We start from the raw sequence: 7,843 nt of genomic DNA on the forward strand, positions 1-7,843 counted from the left end.
CCGCTAGTTAACCTATATAGTCCAAGTGCCCGCTAGGTAACCTAGACAGTCCAAGTGACCATTAGGTTACCTACATTGTCCAAGTGGCCGTTCGTTAACCTACATAGTCCAAGTGCCCGCTAGGTAACGTAGATAGCCCAAGTGCCCGCTAGGGAACGTACATAGTCAAAGGGCCCGCTAGGTAACCTAGATAGTCCAAGTGCCCGCTAGTTAACCTAGATAGTCCTAGTGCCTGCTAGGTAAACTACATAGTCCAAGTGCCCACTAGGTAACCTAGACAGTCCAATTGCCTGCTAGTTAACCTAGACAGTCCAAGTACCCGCTAGGGAACCTACATAGTCCAAGCGCCCGCTAGGGAACCTACATAGTCCAAATGATCGCTAGGCAACCTTCATAGTCCAAGTGCCCGTTAGTTAACCTAGATAGTCAAAGTGCCTGCTAGGTAACCAAGATAGTCCAAGTGCCTGCTAGGTAACCTACATAGTCCAAGTGCCCGTTAGGTAACCTTGATAGTCCAATTGCCCGTTAGCTAACCTAGATAGTCAAAGTGTCCGCTAGGTAATCCAGATAGTCCAAGTGCCCGCTAGGGTTTGTACATAGACAAAGTGCCCGCTAGGTAACCTAGATAGTCCAAGTGCCCGCTAGTTAACCTACATAGTACAAATGGCCGATAGAAACCTACATAGTCCAAGTACCCGATAGGGAACCTACATAGTCCAAGTGCCCGCTAGGGAAGCTAGATAGTCCAAGTTCTATCTAGGTAACCTAGATAGTCCAAGGGCCCACTAGTTAACCTACATAGTCCAAGGGCTCGCTTGTTAACTTTGATAGTCCAAGTGCACACTGGTTAACCTAGATCGTCCAAGTGCCCGCTAGTTAACCTAGATCGTCCAAGTGCCGGCTAGTTAACCTACATAGTCCAAGGGCCCACTTGTTAACCTAGATCGTCCAAGTGTCCTCTAGTTAACCTACATAGTGCAAGTGTCCGCTAGGTAACCTACATAGTCCAAGTGCCCGCTTGTTAACATAGATAGTCCAAGTGCCCGCTAGGGAAGGTACATAGTCCAAGTGCCCGCTAGGTAACCTAGAGAGTGCAAGTGCCCGCTAGTTAACCTACATAGTCCAAGTACCTGCTAGGTAACCTAGATAGTCCAAGGGCCTGCTAGTTAACCTAGATAGTCAAAGTGTCTGCTAGGTAACCTAGATAGTCCAAGTGCCCGCTAGGTAACCTACATAGTCCAAGTGCCCGTTAGGTAACCTTGATAGTCCAATTGCCCGTTAGCTAACCTAGATAGTCCAAGTGTCCGCTAGTTAACCTACATAGTCCAAGTGCCCGTTCATTAACCTACATAGTCCAAGTGCCTGCTAGGTAACCTAGACAGTCCAAGTGCCCGCTAGGTTACCTACATAGTCCAAGTGCACGTTCGTTAAGCTAGATATTCCAAGTGCCCGCTGGTAACCTAGATAGTTCAAGTGCCCGCTAGGTAACCTACATAGTCCAAGTGCCCGTTCGTTAACCTACATAGTCCAAGAGCCTGCTAGGTAACCTAGATAGTCCAAGTGCCCGCTAGGTAAACTACATAGTCCATGTGCCCGCTGGGTAACTAATATTGGCCAAGTGCACGCTAGTTAACCTAGATAGTCCAAGGGCACGCTAGATAACCTAGATAGCCCAAGTGCGCGCTAGTTAACCTAGATCATCAAAGTGTCCGCTAGGTAACCTACATATTCCAAGTGCCTGCTAGGTAACCTAGATAGTTAAAGTGCCTGTTAGCTAACCTACATAGTCCAAGTGCCCGTTCGTTAACCTAGATACTCCATGTGCCCGCTATGTAACCTAGACAGTCCAAGTTCCCGCTAGGTTACCTACATAGTCCAAGTGTCCGTTCATTAACCTAGATAGTCCAAGTGACCGCTAGGTAACCTAGACAGTCCAAGTGCCCACTAGGTTACCTAAATAGTCCAGGTGCACGTTCGTTAACCTAGACAGTCCAAGTGCCCGCTGGTAACCTACATAGTCCAAGAGCCCGCTAGGTTACCTTGATAGTCCAAGTGCCTTATAGTTAACCTACATAGTCCATGTGCGGGCTAGGTAACCTAGATACTCCAAGTGCCCGCTAGGTAACCTACATAGTCCATGTGCCCGCTAGGTAACCTACATAGTGCAAGTGCCCGCTAGTTAACCTAGATAGTACAAGTGCCCGCTAGTAAACCTAGATAGTCCAAGTGTCCGCTAGTTAACCTAGATATTCCAAGTGTCCACTAGGTAACTTACATAGTCCAAGTGCCCGCTAGTTAACCTAGATAGTCCAAGTGCCCGCTAGTCAACCTAGATAGTCCAAGTGCCCTCTAGTTAACTAGGATCGTCCAAGTGCCCTCTAGTTAACTTACATAGTCCAAGGGCCTGCTAGTTAACCTACATAGACCAAGAGCCCGCTAGTTAACCTACATAGTCCAAGTGCCCGCTAGGTAACATGGACAGTCCAAGTGACCATTAGGTTACCTACATTGTCCAAGTGGTCGTTCGTTAACCTACATAGTCCAAGTGCACGCTAGGTAACGTAGATAGCCCAAGTGCCCGCTAGGGAACGTACATAGTCCAAGGGCCCGCTAGGTAACCTAGATAGTCCAAGTGCCCGCTAGTTAACCTAGATAGTCAAAGTACCCGCTAGGGAACCTACATAGTCCAAGCGCCCGCTAGGGAATCTACATAGTCCAAATGCTCGCTAGGCAAGCTACATAGTCCAAGTGCCCGTTAGTTAACCTAGATAGTCAAAGTGTCTGCTAGGTAACCAAGATAGTCCAAGTGCCTGCTAGGTAACCTACATAGTCCAAGTGCCCGTTAGGTAACCTTGATAGTCCAATTGCCCGTTAGCTAACCTGGATAGTCAAAGTTTCCGCTAGTTAACCTACATAGTCCAAGTGCCCGTTCGTTATCCTAGATAGTCCAAGTGCCCGCTAGGTTACCTAGACAGTCCAAGTGCCCGCTAGGTTACCTACATAGTCCAAGTGCACGTTCGTTAACCTAGATAGTCCAAGTGCCCGCTGGTAACCTACATAGTCCAAGAGCCCGCTAGGTAACCTTGATAGTCCAAGTGCATTCTAGTTAACCTACATAGCCCAAGTGCCCGCGAGGTAACCTACATAGTCCAAGTGCCCGTTCATTAACCTAGATAATCCAAGTGCCCGCTAGGTAACCTAGACAGTCCAAGTGCCCGTTAGCTAACCTAGATAGTCCAAGGGCCCGCTAGTTGACCTACATAGACCAAGTACCCGCTAGTTAAACTAGATAGTCCTAGTGCCCTGTAGTTAACCAAGGTACTCCAAGTGCCCTCTAGGGGACATACATAGTCCTAGTGCCCGCTAGGGTATGTACATAGACCAAGTGCCCGCTAGGTAACCTTGATAGTCCACGTGCCCGCTAGTTAACCTACATAGTCCAAGTGCCCGATAGAAACCTATATAGTCCAAGTGCCCGATAAAGAACCTACAAAGTCCAATTGCCCGGTATGGAACCTACAGAGTCCAAGTGCCCGTTAGGGAACCAATAGTCTTAGTGCTTGCTAGGGAACTTGCATCATCCAAGTGCCCGCTAGGTAACCTAGATAGTACAAGGGCCCACTAGTTAAGCTACATAGTCCAAGTGCCCGATAGGGAACCTACATAGTCCAAGTGCCCGCTGAGGAACATACATAGTCCAAGTGCCCGCTAGGGAACCTACATACTCCAAGTGCCCGTTAGGGAATGTACATAGTTCAAGTGCCCGCTAAGTAACCTAGATAGTCCAAGTGCCCGCTAGGTAACCTAGATGGTCCACAGGCCCGCTTGTTAACCTATATAGTCCAAGTGCCTGCGAAGTCACCTACATTGTCCAAGTGGCCGATAGAGAACCTACATAGGCCAAGTGCCCGTTAGGTAACCTACATAGTCCAAATGCCCGCTAGTAACCTACATAGTCGAAGTGCCCGATAGGGAACTCACATACTCCAAGTGCCCGCTAGGGAACCTACATAGTCCATGTGCCCGTTAGGTAACCTAGATAGTACAAATGCCCGCTAGTTAACCTAGATAATCCAAGTACCCGCTAGGTAACCTAGATAGTTCAAGTGCCCGCTAGGTAATCTATATAGTCCAAATGCCCGCTAGGGAACCTACATAATCCAAGTACCCACTAATTAACCTACATAGTCCATGTGCCCGTTAGCTAACCTAGATAGTCTAAGGGTCCACTAGTTAACCTACATAGTTCAAGTGCCCACTAGCTAACCTAGATAATCCAAGTGCCCGCTAGTTAACCTAGATTGTCCTAGTGCCCGTTAGTTAACCTAGATAGTCCAAGTGCCCACTAGAGGACGTACATAGTCCAAGTGCCCCTAGGTAACCCAGATAGTCCAAGTGCCCGCTAGGTAACCTAGATGTCCAAGTGCCCGCTAGTTAACCTACATAGTCCAAATGCCTGATAGAAACCTACATAGTCCAAGTACCCCATAGGGAACCTACATAGTCCAAGTGCCCGCTAGGGACGCTAGTTAGTCCAAGTTCTATCTAGGTAACTTAGATAGTCCAAGGGCCCACTAGTTAACCTACATAGTCCAAGGGCTCGCTTGTTAACTTTGATAGTCCAAGTGCCCACCTGTTAACCTAGATCGTCCAAGTGCCCGCTAGTTAACCTAGATCGTCCAAGTGCCGTCTAGTTAACATACATAGTCCAAGGGCCCACTTGTTAACCTAGATCGTCTAAGTGTCCTCTAGTTAACCTACATAGTGCAAGTGTCCGCTAGGTAACCTACATAGTCCAAGTGCCCGCTTGTTAACATAGATAGTCCAAGTGCCCGCTAGGGAAGGTACATAGTCCAAGTGCCCGCTAGGTAACCTAGAGAGTGCAAGTGCCCGCTAGTTAACCTACATAGTCCAAGTACCTGCTAGGTAACCTAGATAGTCCAAGGGCCTGCTAGTTAACCTTGATAGTTCAAGTGCCCGCTACGTAACCTAGATAGTGCAAGTGTCCGCTAGTTAACCTACGTAGTGCAAGGAACCGCTAGTTAACCTAGATAGTCCAAGTGCCCGCTAGGTAACCTAGATCGTCCAATTGTCCGCTAGTTAACCTACATAGTCCAAGTGCCCTTTAGGGAACCTAGATAGTCCAAGTGCCCGCTAGGGAACCTACATGGTCCAATTGCCCGCTCTGGAACATACATAGTCCAAGTGCCTGTTAGTTAACCTAGATAATCCAAGTGCCCGCTAGTTAACCTACATAGTCCAAGTGCCCGCTAGGTAACCTACATAATCCAAGTGCCCGCCAGGTAACCAATATAGTCCAAATGCCCGCTAGGGAACCTACATAGTCCGAGTGCCCGCTAGTTAACCTAGATAGTCCAAGTGCCCGCTAGTTAACTAGGATCGTCCAAGTGCCCTCTAGTTAACTTACATAGTCCCAGGGCCTTCTAGTTAACCTACATAGACCAAGGGCCCGCTAGTTAACCTACATAGTCCAAGTGCCCGCTAGGTATCCTAGACAGTCCAAGTGACCACTGGGTTACCTACATAGTCCAAGTGCCCGTTCGTTAACCTACATAGTCCAAGTGCCCGCTAGGCAACGTAGATAGCCCAAGTGCCCGCTAGGGCACGTATATAGTCCAAGTGCCCGCTAGGTAACCTAGATAGTCCAAGTGCCCGCTAGTTAACCTACATAGTCCAAGTGCCTGCTAGGTAAACTACATAGTCCATGTGCCCACTAGGTAACCTAGACAGTCCAATTGCCCGCTAGTTAACCTAGACAGTCCAAGTACCCGCTAGGGAACCTACATAGTCCAAGCGCCCGCTAGGGAACCTACATAGACCAAGTGCTCACTAGGCAACCTACATAGTCCAAGTGCCCGTTAGTTAACCTAGATAGTCAAAGTGCCTGCTAAGTAACCTAGATAGTCCAAGTGACCGCTAGGTAACCTACATAGTCCAAGTGCTCGTTAGGTAACATTGATAATCCAATTGCCCGTTAGCTAACCTAGATAGTCCAAGTGTCCGCTAGTTAACCTACATAGTCCAAGTGCCCGTTCGTTAACCTACATAGTCCAAGTGCCCGCTAGGTAACCTAGACAGTCCAAGTGCCCGCTAGGTTACATACATAGTCCAAGTGCACGTTCGTTAAGCTAGATAGTCCAAGTGCCCGCTGGTAACCTAGATAGTCCAAGTGTCCCCTAGATAACCTGCATAGTCCAAGTGCCCGTTCGTTAACCTACATAGTCCCAGAGCCCGCTAGGTAACCTAGATAGTCCAAGTGCCCGCTAGGTAACCTACATAGTCCTTGTGCCCGCTGGGTCACTAATATAGTCCAAGTGCACGTTAGTTAACCTAGATAGTCCAAGGGCACGCTAGTTAACCTAGATAGTCCAAGTGCTCGCTAGTTAACCTAAATCGTCCAAGTGTCCGCTAGGTAACCTACATATTCCAAGTGCCTGCTAGGTAACCTAGATAGCTAAAGAGCCTGTTAGCTAACCTACATAGTCCAAGAGCCCGTTCTTTAACCTAGATACTCCAAGTGCCCGCTATGTAACCTAGACAGTCCAAGTTCCCGCTAGGTTACCTACATAGTCCAAGTGTCCGTTCATTAACCTAGATAGTCCAAGTGACCGCTAGGTAACCTAGACAGTCCAAGTGCCCACTAGGTTACCTAAATAGTCCAGGTGCACGTTCGTTAACCTAGACAGTCCAAGTGCCCGCTGGTAACCTACATAGTCCAAGAGCCCGCTTGGTTACCTTGATAGTCCAAGTCCCTTATAGGTAACCTACATAGTCCAAGTGTGGGCTAGGTAACCTAGATAGTCCAAGTGCCCGCTAGGTAACGTACATAGTCCATGTGCCCGCTAGGTAACCTACATATTGCAAGTGCCCGCTAGTTAACCTAGATAATACCAGTGCCCGCTAGTAAACCTAGATATTCCAAGGGCCCGCTAGTTGACCTAGATAGTCCAAGTGCCCGCTAGTTAACCTAGATATTCCAAGTGTCCGCTAGGTAACTTACATAGTCCAAGTGCCCGCTAGGTAACCTAGATAGTCCAAGTGCCCGCTAGTTAACCTACATAGTCCAAGTGCCTGCTAGGTAAACTACATAGTCCAAGTGCCCACTAGGTAACCTAGACAGTCCAATTTCCCGCTAGTTGACCTAGACAGTCCAAGTACCCGCTAGGGAACCTACATAGTCCAAGTGCTCGCTAGGCAACCTACATAGTCCAAGTGCCCATTAGCTAACCTAGAGAGTCAAAGTGCCTGCTAGGTAACCTAGATAGTCCAAGTGCCCGCTAGGTAACCTTGATAGTCCAATTGCCCGTTAGCTAACCTAGATAGTCCAAGTGTCCGCTAGTTAACCTACATAGTCCAAGTGCCCGTTCATTAACCTACATAGTCCAAGTGCCAGCTAGGTAACCTAGACAGTCCAAGTGCCCGCTTGTTTACATACATAGTCCAAGTGCACGTTCGTTAAGCTAGATAGTCCAAGTGCCCGCTGGTAACCTAGATAGTCCAAGTGCCCGCTAGGTAACCTACATAGTCCAAGTGCCCGTTCGTTAACCTACATAGTCCAAGAGCCCGCTAGGTAACCTAGATAGTCCAAGTGCCCGCAAGGTAATATACATAGTCCATGTGACCGCTGGGTCACTAATATAGTCCAAGTGCACGCTAGTTAACCTAGATAGTCCAAGGGCACGCTAGTTAACCTAGATAGTCCAAGTGCGCGCTAGTTAACCTAGATAATCCAAGTGTCCGCTAGGTAACCTACATATTCCAAGTGCCTGTTAGGTAACCTAGATAGTTAAAGTGCCTGTTAGCTAAACTACATAGTCCAGGT

This window comes from Tenrec ecaudatus, unplaced genomic scaffold (genome assembly GCF_050624435.1).
Source record: "Tenrec ecaudatus isolate mTenEca1 unplaced genomic scaffold, mTenEca1.hap1 Scaffold_534, whole genome shotgun sequence".
NCBI classification, from domain to species: domain Eukaryota; kingdom Metazoa; phylum Chordata; class Mammalia; order Afrosoricida; family Tenrecidae; genus Tenrec; species Tenrec ecaudatus.